Here is a 27,134-nt window from a genome sequence, read left to right as displayed (position 1 = left end):
TGTAACTTGTGCTCGGAGAAATCCGTCGGTACACCTGGCATGTCTTTGGGAGACCATGCGAAGATGTCCCGATTCTCACGGAGGAAATCGACGAGCTCGCCTTCCTATTTGCCCTCGAGGTTTGCACCGATGATGGCGTACCCTTCGATGAGTTGTACAATGGTAATTCGTCTGGGCACGGGCCCATCCGTCAATGCCTCCGACCTCCGACTTCTCCGCCGACTAATGGGTCCCTCCAACTGGTGGGCCCTGCCGACTGGTCTGGTACGGAGCCGACAGGCCGCGTTCGCCGCGGGCGGGTCTTGCCGGCTGCTGATTACTGTAGCCGTGCATCTGATGACGCAGGCTCGGTCATGGGGTCGTGGCAACAGCCCTGCCGCTTGGCGGGCGATCACTGTGGCCACTCCCCATCTCATCTTGATTAATGGCGTGTGGGCCCCGGGGGAGGGCTCGGCCGACTCCCCCGGGCCGGCTCCCGATGGGTCCGACTGGCGGTTCTCCCACCGTCTCCCGAGGTCTCGTTAACTGGAGGGTCCCGCTGCTTCCAGGCCGTACAGACAAGCCATCGTGGGCACAGGACTTGGTACTGTGGTGCTGATGTCAGGGTCGGCTGGGCAACAGTGCCACACCGCACGGAGATCTTCCCGAGTACGGCATGCTGTGGCCATGCCAGCCCTTGGTAAGGGGCGGGGAGTGGGATTCGCTGTAGCCATGCCCCTGCCCTGTCCCCTTCGATGAGGTCATGATTTGTTGGAGTCGCCGGCCGACTCTCCAAAGCCGGCTTCTCTGGAAGTCGTCCCTGGGACTCGGCCGTGAGCGGGCAGTCGGCCGCCCTGCCATCGACTCCTCAGGAGGCGGCTCTTAGCCCTGGAGTCTTGAGGGGTGCAGCCTGCCCCGATGTCTTGGAAGGTTGTGGGACTCGGGTTGGCCTACCCGTGGCCCATTACTCCGACACATCCATAACACGGAAAATCATATGTCCTTTGAGTTGTCCCTCATTAGTTGTCTTCTGACCTCCGTCTATCAATTTGTAGTCAGGAGTAGTCGTGCACTCGTGTTATCGATGCCTATTACTCTTGTGGTTCATCAAGCCATTCTATTCCAGAATGACTAGGAGAAACAAACTCCAGTACCTTAACCATTTCTAGTATTGGGTCAAAGTAGTTGTATTCCACAGATCAAATGCCAAACCAGCTTTTGTTCTGTTCGACCTTGGAGTATTACCCTATTCATGTCAAGAATATCATAGTAATTGCACCATCTCTTATGAATTTTTGAAGCAATGATACTTCTTGATATCATTGTTCATTCCTCGACTCCCGTGTTATTGTAACCGGAATGCTGGCCAGTGAGTCATGATGTGTGAAATCAATACTCCTAGCAACTCCGTTGCTTGGTAGTTAATGGACAATATTCTCATTCTTAGCGTGTTGGTTATTAAATCATCATCCTAAGATTGATCGTGCTATCTAGTCCTTATTTTTGGTACACTCCTCGATCAATGAGTTAGGATTATGTCAATCCCTCACTCTTTGGATCATATCATCTTGCCCTGAAAATCAAGGTTGTTATCGAGCTTAGTAACATGTCGGTGGTTCGTGATTTTCTGAAGATCTTCTCGGAAGTATTACCTGGTTTCACCTGACCGCTATGTTGAGCTCGTGATCAAGTTGGTTTTCTTATAAATCACCCCCTTCTCCAAGAATCTGTGTTGGATATCCCTGAGCTAGTTCATTGAGCTAGACAACAACCTAGAGAGTTGGAAGGTAGAAGCTTTGCTTAAGTTAGTTCATCTCTAAGGGACATCTTCTATGTGTGTGTGTTGAAGAAAGATAATATTTCCATTGATTGGTCCTCGTGATCAGTTGTTGGATCTATTTCCTTGTGAAAACTTTGACTTGAGTATGGGCTATCGTCAAGTCAAATAAGAACCAACGATGTTCGTAATGTTATCTTACTCGTGGTTGATCCCTCGAGCATAAACCATTACATCTTTTGGTCTGACCAATGCTATCACCACGTTCACATGATGGTAGAAGTCCAGTGATATGGGAATTCCGACGAGTTGTTGTTGAGCCCATCAGCAGCATTTTATCTCCCCCATGATTCATGTTGAATATTATACTAGTGTTGGGAACTTTTATAAGCATTATCTTCATGTCCCGTTCATGAAGTATATGTTCGGATGAAAGAAGTGACTTCCTCTAATTCATGTGTATTTGATGCAAGTTGCCGCCGTGGATTCGAGAAAGATTGTTTTTGTTTCCTCTGGAATCTTCCCAAGTTAGTCACGCATATGTGCGAAGCACTCTATGGTTTGATAGGTTGGCCGCCTCCATTCTATATGTGTTTCCTAGAATACCAAGCCACTAATTGATTTGTTCAAGGAGAAGAACTTCCTTCTTAAGAATCATGACTTATGTCAGGACTTCGTTATCCTCGATGACGGTTCCCCAACCTGAACTTGGTAGTATTTTATTATAAGACTACCACGTGGTCACGCTTGTCTCGGACAACGTGTTCACCTGTTTGTAGCAAAACCAGCTCATGTTTTGGAGCTTACTACCGTAGTCCATTTCCCGAGAATCTCGCAACGTCGTTTCGTCGACTCGTGTTGCAAACTATCATTTTTCTTTCTAGACTCGATGAGTCTGGAATATCCTGACACCAACCAGATCTGAATCTCAGGAAGATATGATGATTGGAACATTTTCCCAAGAACTATAATATTGGTCTCTGTGTAACCCGGTAAAGTGGATGTCGTGGCTGACACACCCAGTCGGAAGATCTAATATTGTAGTATCTTCATTGAAGAAGTTGGCCACCTCTCCATAAGGATTTCGTAGGATTTACTCCAGAAGTTGTTCCCTATGGATCCTTTGTATTCCGAAGTCTGACCACTACTTGATGGCTATGTTGATTCTTTAAAGCATGACCAGGGTAACCAGTACATCAAGGAGAACATTAGAAGCGGAGTGCTAAATGTCTCTTGGCCGATCATCCAGATTTCGTTCCCTTGGCCTCGCTAAAGTGAAATCTGAGAAAGGGTTGTCCTTCTATGCATCTGCATAGTCCATCACTATTCATCAAGGTAGTAAGATGTGTTGCCAGGATCCTCGACTCCGATGTTGGTAGAACCTTGATGAATATGGAAATGCTCAAGTTCTTGAGAGCACGCGCAAGCAAAATCATCCCTTGTGTTGTCTTCAACAAGGTAGTTCACATCATCCATTCTAGCCTGAGTATGTCATTTCTTCGAACTCCTTTAAATGATCCATTATGAATTGCCTCAGGCTGGTATGAAGAGTTTCAATGATCTATGGATCAAAAGTAATTCTTTTTCCACTTAAGGGAATAATTCTATGAGTCACCTTCCCTAAGGTGCCCCATTATGGAATCATGGTGATTATTTCATCGCTATCTTGAGATATTGCCCCACCCTCTTCAGCGTGGGATTTTTTTCCTACCAGGAGAACCTTGTCATCTACCTCTTTCCATCACTCCTGATGTGTGCTTCGCGTCTCAGCTTGTGAGATGTATCTATGTCTCATTCCGTGAGTTGATCTTGAGTTGTTCGATCTTATAGAAGATCGATTTCTGTAGAGCTTCTTTCTGTCACCACCGTGCTGGACCAAAATCTGGAAGGCAAGGACATCAAGATCATTATGATGCAATGTATCAACAGCTACCAAAAGGGCAAATCGATCATGAGGATTGTGATAGTTTTGTGACCAACTTTTACCTTACCTCACGTCTTGAATCTCAGGACGAGATTCTTGTATAGTGGGGGTGAGTTGTCACATCCCTAGCTAGTCACTACTTGTCCTTGCATCAATCTTCTTGCATCATGTTTAAATTTATGAAAGTTGAATTGGGGAAAGTGGAAAGCCTCAGAAATCATTTCTAAAAATGATCAACATTAAAAAAATTGCTTCAAATGAACCCAAGAAAATGTTCCTGTTCATTTTTGAAAATATTGGCAAGAGGTAAAATTCAAACCAATATTTTTGGAATCACAGAAATATTTATTTGGGTCTTCGAATTAAGTCAATACTTATTTGAATTGGAGATATAAATTCCTATAAATACTTTTATAACTCCAATAATTCTGAAAACTTGTGAGTGGCTCTGAATATGTTGTATCAGGCCACATGATAATTTTCAGAAGCTACAAAAATGATTTGGTTTAGAAACTAAATCAAAAACAAAGGAAACAAAATAGAAAAAAACAGAAGAGGAGAAAGTAACTTACCTCACAGCACACTTACCTGGCCAGCTGGCGGCCCGGTAAGACAGTCCGGCCCACCAGGGGCAGAGGCGTCTTCCACCTCGCGCCAGTCGGACACAGGGCGCGTGCTCGCTGCGTGCTGGCCACACGCCACGCCACCTAATGCTTCCCGCCGCTGCCTCGACGCCTAGGACGTCGCCACGCACCCCCGGACCCTCTGCACCTCTCACCTTTCTAGCTGGACCCCCTTCCCCGCGGCGCCACCGAATGCTGCCATCGCCGCCGCTTGCTGTTGCCGTGTCCACCGCCTCTCCTTCATCCCCTCGAGCTGTCCATGAGCTCTGCCTCATCCCCCTCTTCCTCCTCACCAAGACAGAAGGCGCCGGAAGCCCTGGATGTCACCAGCTCCCCCGTTCCCCTCCTCGGCCACCAAGGATCGCCGCCATCGATTTGCCGCCGTGTCCGCCTCCCCGAGCTCGCTGAGACCGTCGCTGACCCCGCTGTGAGCTCCGCCATCTTCTCCCCTACTCCCCACGCTTGTACGCATCCTCTAGCCGCCTCCTCTACCGGAGCCGAGCTGCTCCGCCGCACGAGCTCAACGCCGGCGTCACTCTGGTGACCTTTTGGTTACCGCTAGTGCCTAACGCACTCCCCGCACCCCCACGAGTCCGACGCGCCTAACCGCGGCTCCTGCCATGCCTTGCACCGTCGACTCGTTCGACGCTCGAACTCCGGCCACTGCTGCGAGCTCCGTTCCGGCGAGCTTCAGTGCCCCTGCAGCCACCCACCTGCTCCTCTAGATGCGGGAGAGTGCGGGCTACCCTCTGGTGGTCTTTGCGCGTCTAGCCGATGCCCGTAGCGCCGTCCCGAGCAACTCCGGCGAGCCACCGCCGCAGGATTTCGTTCATCGGCGGCTAAACACCGTTCGTTGACCTGGCGTCATTAGATTAGGTTAATCACGTGTTTTGCAGACACCTGTGTCGTTGACAGATGGGCCCCACCCCTTAATTAGCCACGGGGTTATTCCCTGTTCAAATTAAGCTAATGCCTGTGGCCCCACAGGTCAGTTCGACCTTGCCACCTCAGCGTTGACCGGGCCCCACAGGTCAGCCTCTACTGCTGACGCTGTTACACTGAGCTCTGGGTCCCACCTGTCAGGTTTGACCTGGCTGGCGCTATTGACCTGCTGACGTTGCGCTATCGTCATGCTAACGCAGCATATGTTTCTGGGATTTTAAATAAGTCAGAAATGATTTATTTATTTTTAGAAAATACCCAAAACTTCTAAAAATCATAGAAATTCAACTATAACTCCAAATGAAATAAATTATATATGAAAAATGATCAAAAAAATCCAATCTATCCATTTGTACCATTTTCATGCATGTTAGAACAACATATGGCTGCTGTTTAGGCCAAATCATATAAATGGCATTTAAACCCTCACATATGGGGTTTGAATTTGAACCTAGGGTTCAAACCAACTCCATTTAACATGTTGCTAGTTGCATTAGCTCAAAACACAGCATATTGACATGTCATGATCATGCATCATATTGTGCATTGCATTGATTGTGTCCTTCTCTGTTTGCCGGTAACCGTCCCCTCTCAGTCGACGACGTTTTCGACGAGGTGATCGATGACACCGATGAAGAACTATACTATCTTCGGAAGTGCCAGGCAAGCAAAACCCCCTTGTTCATTCCGATACAATCTCACTCTCTCGCTCCTGCTCTCTTTTACTGCATTAGGACAACAACAATTCATCTGTTACTTGCTGCGGTAGTTGAACCCCTTATCCTCTGCATGACCTGTCATTGCCACAGTAAATAGATGAAACCCACTAGCATGAGTAGGAGTTGTTTGAGCCCTGACGTGCCTACTCATTCATGCTTGTTTGTCATGCCTGCTATTGCTTAGAGTTGTGTCAGGTCTGATTCATCGGGGAAGAATTGGAAAGTTGTGAACATGTCCTACTGTGTGTGAGCTAAGTGTGTTGAACACGTTTTGGTAAAGGTATCGATGAGAGGCCATGTAGGAGTACATGGTGGGTTGTTTCATTGGAACCGTCCTTAAGCACTGAGATCGGTATGTGTGATTTAAGAACCAGTTACTACCATGCATTGGGATCCTTAATTGACCCTCTCGGCTTCTTAACCACCCTAGTCCTCTGTCCATGAGTTGCAACTAGTTTCTGGTGTTTGTAGGATATGTGTTGGCGGCCGTGCGTAGCGCTGACCCCAGGGGTGGGCTATGATGCGGTAGATACACCGTGGACGGGCATGCCGAGCGCCCGTTTGGTGTCTCGGAACCCTGTACACATCGTTCGGGGCCGTCTGTGGAAACCTCAGCCGGACTCCCTGTGGATGGAACCTGGATAGGCAATAAACCTGGACTAGAGACTTGAGTGTTTAGGTAGGCCGTGGCCGACACCCTCGTTGGGCTTCCGCTTGAAGGTTGCCGAGTACATGTCATGTAAACGACGGTAAGTGCTGAGAGCGTGTGTGAAGAAGGACAGCCCTGCAGGTTAACATCATCTATTTGAATAGCTGCGTCCACCCTAAAGAACTATTTGGTTGCCTATATAGTTCATAGACAAGTGAAAGTGGATACTTTAAAATGCGCAAGATAAGCGTGAGTGCTATGGATGGCGTTAGTAGGGAGACGGGAGCGGATCCATAGTGGTGTATTGATATGGTGAATATGTGGACTCGTGTGCGCCACCTCAAAAGAGTTACTAGCAGTCGTAGTTCAGGTTAGCCACTGAGTCCAAGATGGCTTGCTATAGTTAAACTCCACTACCCCTTTGTTGATACCGATGCATATGTAGTTAGTTCTGATGTAAGTCTTGATGGGTACATTTGTACGCTCGTTTGCCTATTTTATGTTTTGCAGAGAGACGTTAGTCTCGCTATTAGTTCCGTGTGGACTTCGACGTCTAGCTTGATACCTCAGCTACGATCTTGTGCCCTCAGCGGGATCTGGTAGATAGTCAGGCTTCTTAGCCTTTTTCATTTGTAGATGTCTGTACTCAGACATGTTAAGCTTCCGCATGTGCTTTGATTTGTATGCTATGATTGTTGGCTCATGAGACCCATGTTTGTAATATCTCGCTCCTCGGAGCCTAATGAAAATACTTGAGTCGTAGAGTTATGTTATGATGCCATGTTGTATTTACACATATCGAGCATATTGTGTGTATGATTGAAATGCTTGGTATGTGTGGGATCCGACAATCTAGTTTTTTATCCTTGGTAGCCTCTCTTATGGGGAAATGTAGTCTAGTGCTTCCATGAGCCGTAGTAGTCCTCTACAGCCTGGTTCACCGGAGTCCTGCTAGCCCAGCACTACTGCTCAGGACACTTGACTGGCCGGCATGTGTTTCACTTCATTCCTATGTCTGTCCCTTCGGGGAAATGTCACACGGTGACATCCGGAGTCCTGCCTAGCCTGCTACAGCTCGGGTTCCCGGAATCGTGTTAGCCTAGTGCTACAGCCCGGATTCACACGCTGCTGACCGACATGCTCGATGTGATTCATGTATGCCTGTCCCCATAGGTTGGTGCCACTTTGGGTTCACGACTAGCCATGTCGGCCCGGGTTCTCTGTCATATGGATGCTAGCGACACTATCATATATGTGAGCCAAAAGGCGCAAACGGTCCTGGGCAATGGTAAGGCGACACTCATGGGAATACCATGCGTGAGGCCGCAAAGTGATATGAGGTGTTACCGACTAGATCGATGTGACTTGGAATCGGGGTCCTAACATAGACAACGTTCTGACGATGAGTTCGATGACATCGATGAAGAGCTATACTATCTTCAGAAGTCCCAGGCAGGCAAAACCACCTTGTTCATTCCGATACAATCACACTATCTTGCTCCTTCTCTCTTTTACTGTATTAGGACAACAACGATTCATCTGTTACTTGCTGCGGTAGTTGAACCCGTTTCCTCTGCATGACCTGTCATTGCCACAGTAAATAGATGAAACCCACTAGCATGAGTAGGAGTTGTTTGATCCTTGATGTGCCTACTCATTCATGTTTGTTGTCATGTCTGCTACTGCTTAGAGTTGAGTCAGGTCTGATTCATCGGGGATGAATTGGAAAGTTGTGAACATGTCCTACTATTGAAAGCTAAGTGTGTAAACACGATTTGGTAAAGGTGGCGGTGAGAGGCCATGCAGCAGTACATGGTGGGTTGTCTCATTGAAAGCGTCCTTAGGAACTGAGTTCTATGTTTGTGATCCATGAACAGTTACTACCACACATTGGGATCCTTAATTGACTCTCTCGACTTATTAATCGCCTTGATCTCTGTCCAGGAGTTGCAACTAGTTTCTGGTGTTTGTAGGATATGTGTTGGAGGCCGTGCATAGCGCTGACCCTAGGGGTGGGCTATGATGCGGTAGATACACCGTGGCCCGGTGTACCGAGTCATCCGTTTGGTGTCTAGGGAACCCTGCACACATCGTTTGGGGCGATGAGCGAAACTCCGGCCGGATCTCCTCACGGATGGAACCCGAATAAGCGATAAACCTGGACTAGAGACTTGTGTGGTTAGTCAGGTCGTGGCCGACTCGCTCGCCAGGCTTCCGCTTCAAGGTTGCCGAGATACACGACGTGTACATGGTGATAAGTGGCGAGAGCATGTGTGAAGAAGTACAACCCTGCAGGGTTATAAATGATCTATTCGAATAGCCGTGTCCATGGTAAAGGACTTCTGGGTTGCCTGTATAGTTCATAGACAAGTGAAAGTGGATACTCTAAAATGCACAAGATAAGCGTGAGTGCTATGGATGGCATTCTCGTAGGGAGACAGGAGCGGATCCAAAGTGGTGTATTGATATGGTGAATATGTGGACTCGTGTGCACCACCTCAAAAGAGTTACTTGGAGTCGTAGTTTGGGATAGCCACCAAGTCAAAGCTGGCTTGCTGCAATTAAACTCCACCACCCCCTTTATTGATACCGAAGCATATGTAGCTAGTTCTGATGTAAGTCTTGCTGGGTACATTTGTACTCACGTTTCCTTACTTTATGTTTTTGCAAAGAGACTTCAGTCTCGCTAGTAGTTCCATGTGGAATTCGATGTTTCTCTTGTTACCTCAGCTACGATCTTGTTCCCTCAGCAGGGTCTTGTAGTTAGCCAGGCTTCTCAGCCTTTTTTAGTTGCAGTTGTTTGTACTGAAACAAGATACACTTCCGCATGTGTTATTCCTTGTATGACTTGAATACTGGGTCATGAGACCCATGTTTGTAATATCTGACTCTCCGGAGTCTTACGAATAAACACTTTGAGTCATAGAGTTTTGTTGTGATGCCATGTTGTATTTACACATATCGAGCATATTGTGTGTATGATTGAAATGCTTGGTATCTGTGGGATGCGACAACCTAGTTGTCTATCCTTGGTAGCCTCTTTTATGGGGAAATGTAGTCTAGTGCTTCCACTGAGCCATGGTTGTCTGCTATAGCCGGGTTTACCAGAGTCCTGTTAGCCCAGTTGCTACTGCTTCGGAACACTTAGACTGGCCGACATTTGTCCTTCTTCGATCCTGTGTCTGTTCCTTCGGGGAAATGTCATGTGGTGTCCTTCGGAGTGCTGTTAGCGTGCTACATCCCGGATTCCCGGAGTCCTGCTAGCCCAGTTGCTACAGCCCGAATTCAATCGCTGATGACCGACACGTTTGTTGCTCGGTCATGTATGCCTGTCCTTGTAAGTTAGTGTAACTTTGGGTTCACGACTAGTGATGTTGGCCCGGGTTCTCTGTCATATGGATGCTAGCGATACTATCATATACGGGAGCCAAAAGGCCCAAACGGTCCCGGGCCAGGTAAGGCGGCACCCGTGGGGATACCGTGCGCGAGGCCGCAAAGTGATATGATGTGTTACATGCTAGATGAATGTGGCTTAGGATCGGGGTCCTGACAGCTTTGGTATCAGAGCCTGACTGCCTGTAGGATTACCAAGCCAAACTGGTCGAAGTTGAGTCTAGAAATTCTTTAGTTGTGTAAGGGAATTGATTGTGGAAGGGAACATAAGGCTCTTTTTACTCCTTTACCTTATGCCCTTCTGATCTGAGTCAACCTCTTCTCTTCTACGGGGATTAAGAACTAGGCTTCTCATCTTTCTATCAAGATCACATGTTACTAATCCGTATCCTTATAGGATTGTTGGTTTCAAGCCTCAGTTCAGTTCCTACTACTTCTGTATGTTCATAGCTGGCCTCAGAACATTGATATTGTGATGTTGAGTGGTTATGCCACCATTTTTCAGGATGTCTCCAATCTTTTTGAGCATTTACAGCCATTATGTTGTCCAATTCATCCCAGGTTTCTAAATAGTTTGATGCATTTGTAAAACCCTCCTTACCGTTCTGAAGTTTCTTTGTGCCAGATCAACCACACTATCTAGTGTGTTGAGGTACTTCATTGCCTTGTTATGTATGTTGGAATTATTGTTATGAGCCCAGACGTCTTAGAGAACCACTCAGTAATCTAGCAATGATTTTTATCCCCAGTGTGATGATTCTGGCCATTATTCTCGAAAGCATCCCGTGATGCTACTTAGTAGTAGGTATTCTACTCCTGGGTTTTTGAGCCCAAAATTCACCCTACTTACTTCATGTTGATAGTGTTTGCTAGTTCCTTTAAGATATTAGTAACCTTTGCGATAGTCCTCAAGGTCCGTGGTAAATCCTTCTTCCAATACCATGAACTACTTATGGCAGAGGTTTCTTGTTGAACCAAAACATCACAATAAGGGTGCTCTTGATGAGTTCTCCATTCTGCATTGTGAATCTGCCAGTCCTACCTTTCTGCATGGATTATCTAGAAGAAATGTGTTGAACTTGTTTGACATATTAAATCTATGCATCCGCAACTCAGAAAATCATATGTTCCTTTGAGTTGTCTATCTTTAGTTGTATTCTGACCTCTGTCTATCAATTGATAGTCAGGACTAGTTGTGCATTCGTGTTATCGATGCCTATTATTCTTGTGGTCCGTCAAGCCATTCTATTCCGGAATGACTAGGAGAAACAAACTCCAGCACCTCATCCATTTCATGGACTAGTTAAACTAGTTGTAATCTGCAGATCAAAAGACCAATCCAACTTTTGTTCTGTTCTACCTCGGAGTATTACCCCCTTTATCTCAGGATTACCATGAGAATTGTAGCGTCTCTCATGAATTCTTGACGCAGTGATACTTCTTGCCATCATTATTCATTCCTCGGTCTCGTGTTGTTGCAAGCGGAATGCCGACAAGGGAACTATGATGTGTGAAATCAATACTCCTGGCAACCTTGTTGCTTGGTTGTTAATGGACAATACTCTCACTCTTTTGATCGTGCTACCTATTCCTTATTTCCGGTGCACTCTTGGATCAATGAGTTAGGATTGTGTCAATCCCTCACTCTTTTGATCATATCATCTTGCCTTGAAAAGCAAGATTGTTCTCGAGCTTAATAACATATCGGTGGTTCGTGATTTTCCTAATATCTACCCAAAAGTATTACCAGGTTGTTCCCTGACCGCTATGTTGAGTTCGTGATCATGTTGGTTTTTGTCTAAACCAGTCATTCTCCAAGAATCTGTGTTGGATACCCCTGGGCTAGTTGGTTAAGCTAAACAACAACTTGGAGAGTTGGAAGATAAATGCTTGCCTAACTTAGTTCTTTCTATGGGATATCCCTGTGTGTGTGTGTTTGTGTGTTGAAGTGAGATGATATCTTCATCGATTGTTCCTCGTGATCGATTGTTGAATCTATCATCTTGTCCAAACCTTGATTTGAGTGTGGGCTATCGTCAAATCAAGTTAGAACCAATGATATTCATAATATTGTCATAATTGTGGTTGTTCCTCGAGCATACACCATCACATCTTTTGGTCTGACCAATACTAACACATTGTTCACATAAAGGTGGAATTCCAGTGATATGGAAAATTCCGATGAGTTGTTGTTGTGACCATCAGCAGCATTTTATCTCCTCCATGATTCGTGTGAACATTGGGCTAGTGTTGGAAACTTATGTAAGCATTATGTTCGTATCCTGTTCATGAAGTATATGTTTGGTGTAAGAAGTGAATTCCTATAATTCATGTGAATGTGACGCAAGTTGCCGCCGTGAGTTCGAGAAAGATTGTTTTTTTTCCTTTGGTACCATCCCAAGCCAGCTATGCATGTGTGAATGTATTCTATGGTTTGGTAGATTAATTACCTCCACTCCATATGTATTCCCTAGCACGCCAAGCCACCGACTGATTTGTTCAAGGAGAAGAAGTTCCTTCTTAAGAGCTAGACTTACACAAGAACTTCGATATCCTCACTAATGGTTCCCAACCTGAACTCGGTAGTGTTTTATTATAAGACTACTAAGTGGTCATGCCTGTTTGGGACAGCGTGTTCACATGTGTTTTGCAGAACCAGCTCATGTTTTGGAGCGTGCTACCGTAGTTCATTTCCCGAGAATCTCACAACGTCATCTCGTCGGTTTGTGTTTCAAAGTTTCTTTTCTAGACATGTTGTCTAGAATATCCTGTTACCAACCAGATCTGAATCTCAGGCAGATATGATGGTTGGAACTTTTTCAAGATCTATGATGTAGGCCCCGACAAGGTTGATGTTCTGGCCGACACACCTAGCCAGAAGATCTATCATTGTAGTATCTTGATTGAGCTATTTGACCATCTTCTCCATGAGTATTTCGTGCGACTTATTCTAGAAGTTGCTCCTTAGGGATCCTTGTGCTCATGGTTTCCTTGGTTATCCTATAACCATTCAAACAGTGGAATCACTCTCGACTATTGAGCTTCTTCCCCAGTTACTAGAATCATTCCCAACATTTGCATTTTGTTCCCAGCTTGCACCCGCTATTGAGCCATTTTACCATGGGTTGCCTTTCTCAACAATTGTTGTTTAGGATGTTCTTTAAAAGTTGGCATACCATGGGTCCCATCCATTTCTGATGATAAGAAAAATCAGCCATCGCGTTATCTTCAACAAGGTAGTCCACATCATCCATTCGAATCCGGATGTGCCATTCTTTTGAACTCCACCAAACGATCGATTGTGATTGCCTTAAGCTGGTATAAAGAGTTTCAATGATCTAGATATCAAAAGTAATTCTTTTTGCCATTTAAGGGAATAACTCTACGAGTCACCTCTCCCAAGGTGTCCCGTGAGGGGATCATGGTAATTGTTTCCTCGCTACTTTGAAACCCTCGTCAAATTGTTTCTTCCGTCCCTCCTGATGCATGTTTTTCCTCTCAGCTCCAGAGATGTTTCTATGTCTCATTCCGTGAGTTGATATTGTGATCATTAAGATGATCCTAAGTTGCTCGAACCTCAAGAAGATCGATTATTCTAAAATTCTCCCTTTCTTCTCGTTGCTATGTTGGATGTAGTTCTCGAAAGCAAGGATGCCAAGTTCAATATGATGCAAGGAATCAATATCTTCGATGAGGACAGTTGGATCATGAAGATTGTGATAGTTCAAGTCCCCTCTTCCTCTTTACCCTGTGCTTGAATCTCGGGACGAGAATCTTGTTTAGTGGGGGTGAGTTGTCACATCCCTAGTTCTGCTAATGCTTAGTGCTTGCATTAGAGTGATGCATCATGTTTAAATTTTGCCTAAACTTAAAATGGGGATGTTCAAACCCTGGCACCAAATGAAATTCAACTAGGATAAAAATTAGATCTTTTCAATGAACCCAAAATGCCCTTAATAAATGTTCATCATTTTTGAATTGGCCTAGAACCTCTGCCAAAAATAGTGCACACTTTTCTAGGACATCCTGGATTCTTGAATTAATCCAGATTGTATTTGAATTGGAGCAAATAAAATCTATAAATAATTTTTATACCTCCAAATGTGTTGGAAATAATTGTGGGTCTCTGGAATGACTTAGTTAACATCCACAATAATTTTCAGCATTTATAAAAAAAGGTTTAGTGCCTAAACTAAATCAGAACACAGAAAACAAAATAGAAAACATAAATAAGAGAGAGAGAGAGACTCACCTGGCAAACTACTGAGCGGACCAACACTGTAGCTAGCGGCCCAACCCACCTGGGCCTCCCCCTGTCCTCTTCTTCCTCTGCCAGGAGGATGAGCGTGTGGCTGCAGCGCACCAGCACGCGCCCCGGCCACCTCCTGCTTGCCGCTTTCCCCCTCAACACCCTAGAGATGCCACGCGACCCCCTAGTGCCGTATGGATCCCCCCAGTCCTCCTCTCCCCTCCTCTACTCTCTCTCTCACCCAACCGAGCGGAGTTCGTCGCCGCCGACGCCATTCACCACGGCCACCGGCCCTCCCTCGCCCATCTAGTGTGTCCGGGAGAAACGCCGCAACTAAGTACTCCTCTTCGTCGATGTACACAACCCGAGACGCACCGCAGCGCTGCCACCATCGTCATCTTCAACCTCAGGTGCCGGAGATCATCATCGCCGCCTTGTCGCCATCCTACCTCCACCGAGCTTGCTGATCGCTCCACTACAACCTCCATGAGCTCCTGCCTCTAACCCTCCTCCTCTGTGCCCCGGATGCGCCCCCTAACCGCCACTTGCACCGAGCCCAAGAGCTCTGCTCCACCGGCAACACCGCCATCGTGGACACAGCCACGGGAGCCCGCAACTGAGCACTCCACTATGCTCAGCGCATCCTCAGGAGATGAACACACTTAGTCCCGACCCCTGCCACGCACCGTAGCTCCTTCTCCCTCTCTGCCCGAACTCCGGCCGCCGCTGTCGAGCTCGCTGGTGTTGTTTCCGGTGTCCCCGTGTCCAACCACTGGATGTGGTAGCTCCCCAGCTATGTGTAGCACATCTCCGCCGTCGATTCGGCCACCGAAGGACCAAATCCGAGGCCCTCCGCTGCGTCTGGCCTCGCTGGCGTCGAGTCGCCGGCAGGTTTGACCCCGCTGACCAGGGGTTTGACCTCCCCTGCATCCCTGACAAGTGGGCCCAGGCCCCTGCTAATTTTCGGTAGGTTCTAACTAAACTTAATTAGCCCTGTTAATACTGACATGTGGGCCCAAGGCTTTAACTAGTCTAGTTTAGTATTAGTTTAGAGCTAATTAACTTAGGTTAATTAGTCAGACACTGACATGTGGGTCCCAGTTGTCAGGTTTGACCTGGGCTGGCACCTTTCACCTGCTGACGTCACAGCAACATCATGTTGACGCAGTTCACCATTTTCTGGATTGAAACAATTCAGGAAATTCCAGAAAATGCTCTAAACTTCTAAAAATCACATAATTTAATCTATATCTCAGAATGAAAAGAGTTATATATGAAAAATGATTAGAAAAATCCAATCTATCCATCTGTACTGGTTTCATGCATGTTAAAGAAGCATAACATGCTGTTATATAAAAATATGATAAAGTACTATGTAAATTCATAAGATGAGTTTGGGGTTGAACCTTTGGTTCAAAATGGCTCAAACCCATCTGGTTGTAGTTGCATTAGCCCAACACACTCATTTTGCCATGTCCTGATCATGCATCGTATTGAGCATTGCATTGATTGTGTTCTTCCTTGTTTGCCGGTAATTGTCCCCTCTGAGTAGATGACGTTTCAACGATGAGTTCGATGACACCGATGAAGAGCTATACTATCTTCAAAAGTTCCAGGCAAGCAAAACCCCCTGGTTCATTCCGATACAATCCCACTCTCTCGCTCCTGCTCTATTTTACTGCATTAAGACAACAACGATTCATCTGTTACTTCCTGCGGAAGTTGAAACCCTTTCCTTTGCATGAACTATCATTGCCACAGTAAATAGATGAAACCCACTAGCATGAGTAGGAGTTGTTTGAGCCTTGATGTGCCTACTCGTTCATGTTTGTTGTCATGCCTGCTACTACTTAGATTTGAGTCAGGTCTGATTCATCGGGGATGAATTCGAAAGTTGTGAACATGTCTTGCTGTTTAGAGCTAAGTGTGTGAACACGATTTGGTAAAGGTAGCAGTGAGAGGCCATGTACGAGTGCATGGTGGGTTGTCTCATTGAAACCGTCCTTAGGAACTATGTTATGTGTTTGTGATCCATGAACAACTACTACCACACATTGGGATCCTTAATTGACACTCTCGACATATTAATCACCTTGATCTCTGTCCAGGAGTTGCAACTAGTTTCTGGTGTTTGTAGGATATGTGTTGGAGGCCGTGCGTAGCGCTGACCCTAGGGGTGGGCTATGATGCGGTAGATACACCATGGCCCGGTGTACCGAGTCGCCCGTTTGGTGTCTCAGGAACCCTAGAGACAACGTTTGGGGCTGTGAGCGAAACCCCAGCCGGATCTCCTCGTGGACGGAACCCGAATAGGCGATAAACCTAGACTGGAGACTTGTCCGGTTAGTTAGGTCGTGGACGACACCCTCGCCAGGCTTCCGCTTGAAGGTTGTCGAGACACATGACGTGTACATGGTAGTAAGTGGCGAGAGCGTGTGTGAAGAAGTACACCCCTGCAGGGTTATAAAGCATCGATTTGAATAGCCCTAGGCACGGTAAAGGACTTCTGGGTTGCCTGTACAGTTCATAGATAGGTGAAAGTGGATAATCTAAAATGCGCAAGATAAGCGTGAGTGCTATGGATGGCATTCTTGTAGGGAGACATGAGCGGATCCATAGTGGTGTACTGATATGGTGAATATGTGGACTCGTGCGCGCCACCTCAAAAGAGTTACTTGAAGTCGTAGTTTAGGATAGCCACCGAGTCAAAGCTAGCTTGCTGCAATTAAACTCCACCACCCCCTTTATTGATACCGATGCATATGTAGCTAGTTCTGTCGTAAGTCTTGCTGGGTGCATTTGTACTCATGTTTGCTTATTTTATGTTTTTGCAGAGAGACTTTAGTCTCTCTAGTAGTTCCACGTGGACTTCGACATTTAGCTTGTTACCTCAGCTATGATCTTCTGCCCTCGGGAGGGTCTTGTAGTTAGTCAGGCTTCTCAGCCTTTTTCAGTTGCAGTTGTCTGTACTCAGACAAGATAAGCTTCCGCATGTGCTATTGCTTGTATGACATGAATGCCGGGTCATGGGGCCCTTTTTTGTAATATCTAACTCTTCAGAGTCTTATCAATAAATACTTCGAGTCATAGAGTTTTGTTGTGATGCCATGTTGTATTTACACATATCGACCATATTGTGTGTATGATTGAAATGCTTGGTATGTGTGGGACCGGAAACCTAGTTGTCTATCCTTGGTAACCTCTCTTATGGGGAAATGTATTCTAATGCTTCCACTGAGGCATGGTAGTATTCTACAGTCTGGTTTACTGGAGTCCTGTTAGCCTAGTTGCTACTGCTCCGGAACACTTAGACTGGCGGTCCTGTGTCCTTCTTTGATCCTCTGTCTGTCCCTTTAGGGAAATGTCACGTGGTGTCCTTCGGAGTCCTGTTAGCCTGCTACAGCCCGGATTCTGAGAGTGCTACTAGCCCAGTTGCTACATCCCGAATTCACTCGCTGATGACCAACACGTTCGTTGATGGGTCATGTATGCATGTCCTTGTATGTTAGTGTCACTTTGGATTCACGACTAGTCATGTCGGCCCGGCTTCTCTGTCATATGGATGCTAGCGCACTATCATATACGTGAGCCAAAAGGTGCAAATGGTCCCGGGCCAGGTAAGGTGGCACTCATGGGGATACCATGCGTGAGGCTGCAAAGTTATATGATGTGTTACATGTTAGATCAATGTGGCTTAGGATCGAGGTCCTGACAGACGCACTGCGCCAGGAACTCCTTCATGATCAAGGCCCGCATCAGCTTCTCCGCCCTCAGGTAGTCAGGCTTGAGGTCGACGGTCATCTTCTCCAGCACCTGCTTCGCCCGAGGGTCGGTAAGCTTTGCACAGAGCCAACTATAGTGAGGCGAGGGCATATCTGTCAGCAGCACCAACCACGGGTGGACGGACTTGGCGTCCATCATGACCCACTTGCTCCTGAAGCCCTCGGCCTTCTTCCCGGCCTTCGAGATCACGTTGGTCCCGTTGGGCGCGACGAAGTTGGTGCACCCTGAGCAATGGCCCTCCTTGAGCCAGAGGTAGAAGAAGTGGCGAAGCAACGCCACAGACGGCATCACCCCCACAAATGCCACACAATAGAAGGTGAGGATCGACATGAGGAGGACGGAGTTGGGATGGAGATGAAGGGCATGCAGCTTGTAGTGGCTGAGGACGGCGCAGAAGAAGTCAGAAAAGGAGGGACCAGCCCCGCGACGATGTTGTTCGTAAATAAGGGATAGAAGGTACTGCCTGAGGGCTCCGTCTCGTGGGAGACAGCCCGAAGCATGGTCTTTCCCCCCTTGTTGGTGTTGTCTGACATCATCAGGAGCGTGGCGGTGAGGTTCTTCTACTAGACGCTAGGCTCGCTCAAGGCCGGCTCGTACCAGGAAGGCGAGTGCGCGGCCTTCGCCTTGTCGGACACCATTGACTGCAGGCTCGGAGAGGGGTTGGCATGGATCTGCAGTCTCTCAGGGTGAGAAAGAGGAAGGGGACCTGAAGCAAGGAGAAGGAAGGCAACGAAAGCCCTGCGGCATGCGCCAGCCTTTTGTCAGCCAAGGACAGTTGTCGTGGCAGCATGCGAAAGCGGAGGCGCCCACTACCTATCAATCACCACGCGTCAATCAAGGCCAGAGGCGGTTGGGGTCTGCGGTGCTCCACACTTGCCCTTTGGCTTCACCTCAAAGCCAAGTCCGAGCCCGCCTTGGGCCTGGGGGATACTGTCGGCATCTTCGGAACGGGCGTACCGAGACTTGCCTGCCTGTAGCCCCGGGCGTGCCTCCACCAACAGCCAGGTATGGCCCATCTTCACCAGCAACCACTCAAGACCCTCGGGAGGGGCCAACCCTTGTGAAGAGGACGACACCAAGACCTCCTCTGGGGCGGCATCGCTAGGCGGGCTCCCGAGGAGCAGAGATATCTATGCAAGGGGCACCTTGCAAGGTCCTCGTGATGTGAGCCATGACGACCAAGGCCAAACAGGTGCCAGCGGGCGCAGGGTGCCAGTTTCCACTTTGGTGCTAAAGGGGCAGGTGCAGGCGAGGAGTCCAGAGGCATCAAGCAAAGGTTTCCCTATTGGTGCAACAAGACCAAGACCAGCTGGACGGTGGGACGGAGGTCATCGAGGAGCCGACAACGGCGTCACCACCAGAGCCTTTGGCAGGCAAAGACCACCTTTTGTCAGGATAACTTGTACTAGTTGTCTCCCTTCAAAATTGGCCGTTGTGGGATCCCTTCCCGCCTAAACATTTGGGAAGAGGACCAGGGCCTCTATAAATAGGACTAGCCACCACCATAGTCAGGGATTGGCTCCTCTAGAGACGGATCATTCGGACCATGCTAAAGCACACCAGCTCATCGAGCTCAAGAACACCTCTCCTCAGGAGGCTGTTCTTCCATTGTACTAGTTCATCCTCATCCCACAAGGCAATCCACCACACCACACTGGAGTAGGGTATTAAACCACAACGGTGGCTCGAACCAGTATAAACTCTCATGTCACTAGTTCCTTTGGTTCGGCGAGCTAGGCTTTGAGATCATTGCGAGAGTGAGCTAGGGAGAGATCTTCATGCGCACCCCAATATTCGAACCTCAAGGGTTTGACGGAACCCAGAATCCAACATTCCCGATGGGGGTTAAAAGTAGACGGTGGAGGTAGGAGGAAGGTCACGGTAGATGAACAATCATAGGTGGAGGCTGGTGTCGGTGTCCTGGGAACAGGGGTCCCCAGACTTGCCTACCTGCGGCCCATGGCGTGGCTCCACCAGCGGGCCTGTACGAGGGGCCAAGCCTCGCGAGGGGCCAAGCCTCGCGAGGCAGACGACCCAAGACCTCCTCGGGGGCGGCCTCACCAGGCTGGCTAATGAGGGGCGGAGAGATCAAGGCAAGGGACACCTCACGATGTTCCTGTGAAGAAAGCAATGACGACCAGGGCCAGGCGGGCGCCAGCGCATGTAGTGTCCTCGCTTACTCTTTGGTGCTAAAGAGGCAAGCGCAGGCGCGAAGTCCCGAGGTGTCAAGCAAAGGTTTCCATATCGGTGCAACAAGACCAAGACAAGCAGGACGGCAGGACGGAGGTCACCGTCGAGCCCAAGATGGCATCATCACCAGAGCCTTTGGCAGGCGAAGATCATCTTTTGTCAGGATAGCTTGTACTAGTTGTCACCCTTCAAACTGGTTGTTGTGGGATCCCTTCGCGCCTAATATTCAGGTAGAGGACCCGGGCCTCTATAAATAGGAATAGCCACCATCGTAGGGAGCTGATATGATCATCTGATCGGCTCATCGAGAGACGACAAGTTCATATCATCTTGGACCAGATCCATTCCACCAAGACGACCACACAAACTCACCAAGCACAAGAGCACCTCTCCTCAGGAGGCTGTTTTCCCCTTGTAATTGTCCTTCATCAGCCTCAGAGGGAATCCACCACACCACACTGGAGTAGGGTATTACACCACATCGATGGCCCGAACCAGTATAAATCTTGTGTCCCTTTCATCTGTGAGTTCTATGTGCTAAGCCTTGAGATTGCGGTGAGGGCGTGAGTTAGACGGATGAGAGATCGTCGCGCGCACCCGAGTTTCGAACCTCAAGGGTTTTGCCGGAACTCAAAATCCAACATTTGGCACACCAGGTAGGGGTACGCTGAAGCTTTCCTCCCACTAATCTGCGTCCCAGCGCTCCACTGCATCCATGTCGGACGCACGTGCCGAGTGCCGGGCCGCCCTTGCCGCCAGTGTCGCTTAGACAACCCCTGTCGATGGGCCTCCCAATCGTTCCCCGTCTCCTCTTGCCAACGCCACTACCGGCCCGACAAAAAATGACCAGCAGGCGTCGTCACTGCACCCCTCTGTGCCGCAGGACGGCCGCACCGCCACACCATCGCTGACCCCCGCCGGCTCATCATCTCACGCCCGCCGCACACCCACGGACACGCAGGTTGTGCTGCTCATAGCACGCTAGCTCCTGCGTTACCGCCTGGTCAACGACCTCTACGAGGACTGGTTAGACCGCATCACCGAGCTCGTCAGCGCCGCTGGGGGCTCCCCTACACCATCTCTCTCACTGCATCGCTCACCTCCAGCCGCGGGCGATGTAGCTCACGGAGTGCCTCCGCTGCCTCGGCACCAGGACGACGACCTCGCGCCAAGACACGCAGCTCAAGGAGTGCCACCGCCACCTCCGCCTCAAGATAGTGTCCTCGGCACAAGACGCGCGGTCTCGTGGCGTGATCCACTGTGCCATGTGCCCGCGCATGAAGTAGGAAGCTGCCAAGAGGTTCCCCGACCGCAAGAAAATGCTCCAACACTCCTAGCACCACCACAACAAGACCGTGTGCCGCCTACGGCAGCAGTGCACGGACATCCAGGCTAGGCCCCGCATCAGCAAAGGGCCTCAGTGGCCACGACAGGCTACCGTGCCTTCGCTCCTGAGCTACGTAGCATCATTTGGCCATACACGTTCAAGCCGGATCTGCCTCCTCGCTATGACGGCACCCCCACGCCGCGGAGTTACTACAGCTCTACGAGCTGAGCATCGAGGTGGCCAACAGTGACGAGAAAGTCATGTCGAACTGGTTTCCCCTAGCTCTTAAGGATGGCGCTCACTCGTGGCTCCTGAACCTACCTCCAGGCTCGATCTCCTCCTAGGGTGAGATGCGCGACCGCTTTGTCACCATCTTCCATGGCACTCGCGACTGCCCTCCGGCCGCGGGTGACCTATGCCAAATCAAGCAACAGCCGGGAGAGACCCTGCAGAAGTACATCTAGAGCTTCAACAGCATGCGTCTCAAGATCCCCAAGGTGACAGACGAGGCCATCATCTCAGCATTTTCCGATGGCGTCTGCGACATCAGGATGAAGGAGGACCTCGCCATCCACAAGGAGCTATGCACGACCCTGGAGCTGTTCAACATAGCAACCAAGTGCACGATGACTGAGGAAGGGTGTCTCTCCCTCCTCGAGCTCCCTGCTGCAGACCCGAGGAGAAGAAGGCCAATGTCAAGGACGTGAAGCGCAAGGGAGTAACCATACTCGCGGCAGAGCTGGACATGAAGCGCGACCGGGACCTCCCCAAGTCATCCAAGGGCGGCCGTCCGTTCTGCGCCTTCCATAATGTGCGCAGTCACAACACCAACGATTGTCAAGAGGTCAAGGTCATTCGAGATGGAAGCTTCGGTCGACGCCCCAAGCACAACGATCGGGGCTACGGCCGAGGAGGAGAACGAGGTGGAGGACGCTGGGACGACCGTGACCCCCGCCAAAAGTGGCGCGACCAGCCTCGTCAGGGCACTTCGAGGGACCAACCTCGCGAGGACCGTCCTCAGGGCAATCCTGGTCTCCCTTCCCTGCCGCCATCACCAAGGAGGAACAACGACCATCATCAGGATGAGGGGATGGGGGCTTCTAGGAGCCGCGCGCCATCGCTTGCATCTTGGGTGGTGCTCAGGCCCCGGCTTCCTAGCGCATCTTCAAGTAGTTCTCTCGCGAGCGCAGCGACTGCCGACGTCCTCCCGATGCTCTGCTCACCCATCATCAGCAATGTCCAAGTCACCAAGACCCTCATCGACGCCGGTGCGGGGCTCAGTGTCCTGTCCGTCGAGAAATTCGACAACCTTCAAGTGCCATACGATCAGCTTCAGCTCACCAAGCCTTTCTCAGGGGTGACCGAAGGCTCCACCATCTCGATAGGGCAAGTTCGCCTCCATGTCACCTTTGGTCAGCGCGACAACTACCACATTGAGCTCGTCGACTTCGACATCGCCCACCTCTGTCTACCGTTCAATGCCATCATCGGGTACCCAGTGTTAGCCAAATTCATGGCAGTGACCCACCATGGCTACAACTTCCTCAAGATGCCGGAAAGCAGCGGAAGCATCACAGTCCCCTACGAAGAAAGACATGTGGTGTGCTCCCTTGAGCGCGGCATCCAAGCCGCAGCAATCGAAGACCCTGACAGCGAGGGCGCGCAGTACCCTCCTGAGGCCATCCCCAAGAAGAAGAAGTGGCTACTCTACACAGGGCCTCAGGGGAGCGGCGCCTCTAGCGGTGCCACCTCAGGATCGGCGCCCGCGCCTGGGGCACCTCCCTCCCTCGCATAGGAAGGTGTGCCCGGCACCCTCCTCGGGCAGGGCTCTCTTCTGGAGGGCCTCGAACCTAGCCAACATCACGAGGGAGGCGCTTAGGCACCACGTGGAGGCGTGCTTCATGGCACGTTTCCCTCAGGAGGGCACCTGGCGAGGAGCGCCTGACGCTTAGGAGTTCATCATCAAGGCTACCCAAGAGCTTCAGGAAGCAAGGGCGATACGCGACGATCGCTGCCCACCTGGTCTAGCTCCCCACCCAGGCGAGGGTGATGAGCTACCCGTCTGCATCGACATCCCAGGGTTCAACAAGGCCGCATCTTAGGACTGCTTCTGGCCTTCGCGTACTGGTCGGTGTGAGGGCCCACCTCACAGCTACATTCGCATGTCGTTTGGCCTGCCGAGCATGGTAGCCGCCTTGCAGCGCAATCTACGGAGCATCCTGGCGACCTAGGAGGCCAGGCATCACGCGGTCCTGGCGAAGATGGTGACGGTCCTCGGGAGGCCACCTGAGCCCCTGGAGCCTCCGGAGGCTCAGGGTCTGGACGACTCATGAGGAGCGACTTCTTCAGCACGCACCTTCAGCTACATTTTCCAAGTTCATTCATCTCGGAGCACCCCTTGGGCTGCATTATTCCCAGGTCGCACGGGCCTGTCCCTGTGGCATGTATCCTCTTGCATCTTTAGCTTACCCTACTGGGGGCGCAGCTCGGGCTACATCATCCCCAGGCCGCTCGGGTCTGACCCAGTGGCATGTATCGTTCTTGCATTTACCTAAGCTAGTTTGCTTTCCATGCATAAGCTATCTATGGTCATTACCTGCTTGATTGCCACCCACCATGGGAGCCGCGCGCCGATCATCTCTCTTCAGGATCCTTCGCATAAGAAGGCTAGGCACGGTGTCTGTGCTTAGGTCCGTCCCTGCAGCGTCGATAAATCCAACGGCTGAGCTCTGTCTGGCGGGTCGGTCCCGTTCACATCACCACCTGGGGTTGTTGGTGCTTGGCTTCCCATGCGATAACCTCATGAGATTCGTTTGGTGCAGGTTGCCTAACCATCTCGCAGGACCACCGCAGTCATTAAGAACCAGGACCAGGCGGAACCCGCCTTGAGGTAGGGCCTCGTGAGTCCCACGCTGGCTCATGAGTGCCTCGACACACCTCGTCTATCAATGTCGTGCAAGCCACGTGTCTGGGTGGGGTTGTACACGCCCCGGGGGCTCCACTCAGAGGGAGGCCTCACCCACGCACCACTGGAAGCACCATGCTCCGTGCTGGAAGTCGACACTGCCGAGGTGCGGCTATGCCCGTGCAAGTGCGGAAGTGCTATGCTTCGCGCTGGTGATAAAAAACTGAGGGCGGCCTCACAGCCGTATCAACCTCAGGTAGCCTCGGAGCTCAGTGTCTGTCCTCATCGCAACACCTCCCCTTGGGAGAGTCGCGCGAGGGGGATGGGCACGGGGGTTACGCTCGGGTCACGCCCAAGAGTATACCACCCTGCCAGGTCACTCAGACCTGGTCGTCGTGCGCCCTCCCAAGCGGAGCCAAGGTATGAAGGTTGTTTGAACGTCAAGGCGGACTCTGAGCACCGTGACTCAGGAGCCTAACTGGCCACGTAGCCCCTCAATCCTTGGTCTGTCCTGGTGATCCGGAAGGTCCAACGGCGGCTAAGGTATGCGCGGGGTCGGGCCCTACCGATGTAGAACACTAGGCCTACTCCCGCATCTCCTTTCTATAAGCTGTTTACGCGTCAAGGGGGACTCCTGAGCATCGTGACTCATTAGCCTAACTGGCCACGTAGCCCGTCACCCATTGGTCTCGTCCTGGTGATCTGGACGACCCAACGGCGGATGAGGTATGTGCGGAGTCGGGTCCTGCAGACGTAGAACGTAAAGAAAATGTGAAGGAAATCGTAAAATTTCACGCAAATATTACATATTGTTCTTCTGATACCAAACTCAAGTTTAAATGCCTCCACGAGGCATGGTGCATATCGCAGGAGCTAAACAGCAAAGGAGCCGCCAGCAGGTCATCTCGTCACCCCCGGACGCCGCCGTCGCGAGCAAGGCCCACTTCTGCCATAGCAGCGTCGCCCTCACCTGCACCACCCGCCGGAGTTGCAGGATCAGCAACACCGCCAGTTGAGGGCGCGGGATCAAAGGCGCGGAACCTCTTCAGCAGGGCCTCCACCTGACCCTTCACGGCTTCGGTAGTAGTTGCGCAGTGCTTGGTGTCCACAGGCTCTAGCAGCTCGTCGAGGTGGGCAGGAGGATCACGAAGATGGAGGTGGCTGAGGACAGGCATCAACGCGGCTAAGGAAAGGATGTGGGCTTCTTCCTCTGCCAAGGGGCCGATACCACTCACGACTTCCTCAAGCGCCTCGACCAGATAAGGGAGCAGATGGGTGGGGCCCTCGTCGTCGGTAGCCAGCGGCTCCTCCAAGCCCTTCTCGTAGAGTGACCGCAGCGCCGCGTGAGACCTCTCCTCAAGGGACTTGAAGGCCATGCAGTCTTCGGCCAAGACCTCTGCCTTGGCTTCCAGCTCGGCCTTCTCTGCCTCCACCTTCTGCTCCAGCTTCTCCAGCCGGCTGCACTGCGGAGCCTGGTCCTCCTCCAACTGCTCTAGCTCGGCGTCGCGACCCGTGACGGCGTCCTCCCGGGCCTTCATCTTCTCCTCCTCCGCCCTGTGGCCCCGAGCTTCGTCCGCACGCTCACTGCGCAAGGTCTTCAGTTCTGCATCCAACAGCGGGCAGTGATCTTGGGCGGCTCCGGCATCCATCAGCGCCGCCTCCTGGGCAGCCGTAGCTTGGGCGATGGTCTACTTGTCCTTCTTGGAGTCCACAGCGGCCTGGATCAGTGCCGCCCGGACGACCACGTCAGAGTGGAGCCAGCCAGAGATCAACTCCATGCGCCCGGCCACCAGGCGACGGTCGGTGCCTTGAAGATCCTCTCGCTGCAAGGTCAATGCATAAAGAGCACGCTCTAGGATGTCAGGTGAGGCAGAAGAATCCGGGGACAGCAGAGTGGCGGAGGAAGGAATATGCAACATCATCATGATGGTCTGGGAGGCTGAGGGCTCCTGAGCTTTGGGGACCTCAGCAGCCGAGCCCGACGCCGCCCCTTTGGTGCCAGCGGGGCCATTGGGGCTGCCTCTTCCAGAGGACGCTCCCCCAAGTTCCGTGAAGACGATCGGACCGGGGAAGCGGGAGCACCACCACCGTCCTTCCCTGCGGAGGAGGGAGTGGCCGCTGCAGGCGATTTGGTCCCGAGTAGTATCACCATGTCCTCCCTCCTCCTCTTCCTCGCAGGCGTCAGCATAGTCAAGCAATGGAAGGCGTCAAGAATTAGCAGCAGAAGCAAGAACAAGGCAAGACAAGGATACTTCCTGAGCTTGAAGCCTGAGAGCCTCCCAGCAAGAGGGGGCTCTAGGCACCAAAGAGGGGGCAGCAGGAAAGTTGGAAGCAGCTTCAGGCAGCGGCAGAACAGGGGCGTCATCTTGGGAGACCAGCGCCGACCTTCCTCTCTTCGGAATCCTGACTGGTGACTTCCTCCAGGGACTGACCTTGGACATCGAGGAGCCCCCTGCAGTATGCAGCTCCTCCCTTTCCAAGGGGACATCAGCCTCGTCGTCATCATCAGGAAGGATGCGGAGGATGTCAGCCTTGCGCAAGGGGGAGGTCTCCCCTGCCCCCTCGCAGGCCGCCTCCGATTCGTGCTCCTCCTCTCCCTCTTCTTCCTCCTCTCCCTCCTCGTGAGACTTGCCAGAAGACACGACCACCGGAGTTATCGCCACCGGAATGTTTG

The sequence above is a fragment of the Triticum aestivum genome, chromosome 3A (assembly GCF_018294505.1).
Source record: "Triticum aestivum cultivar Chinese Spring chromosome 3A, IWGSC CS RefSeq v2.1, whole genome shotgun sequence".
Lineage (NCBI taxonomy): Eukaryota > Viridiplantae > Streptophyta > Magnoliopsida > Poales > Poaceae > Triticum > Triticum aestivum.
The sequence above is the reverse complement of the archived record's forward strand: the minus strand, read 5'-3'. Positions refer to the sequence as shown.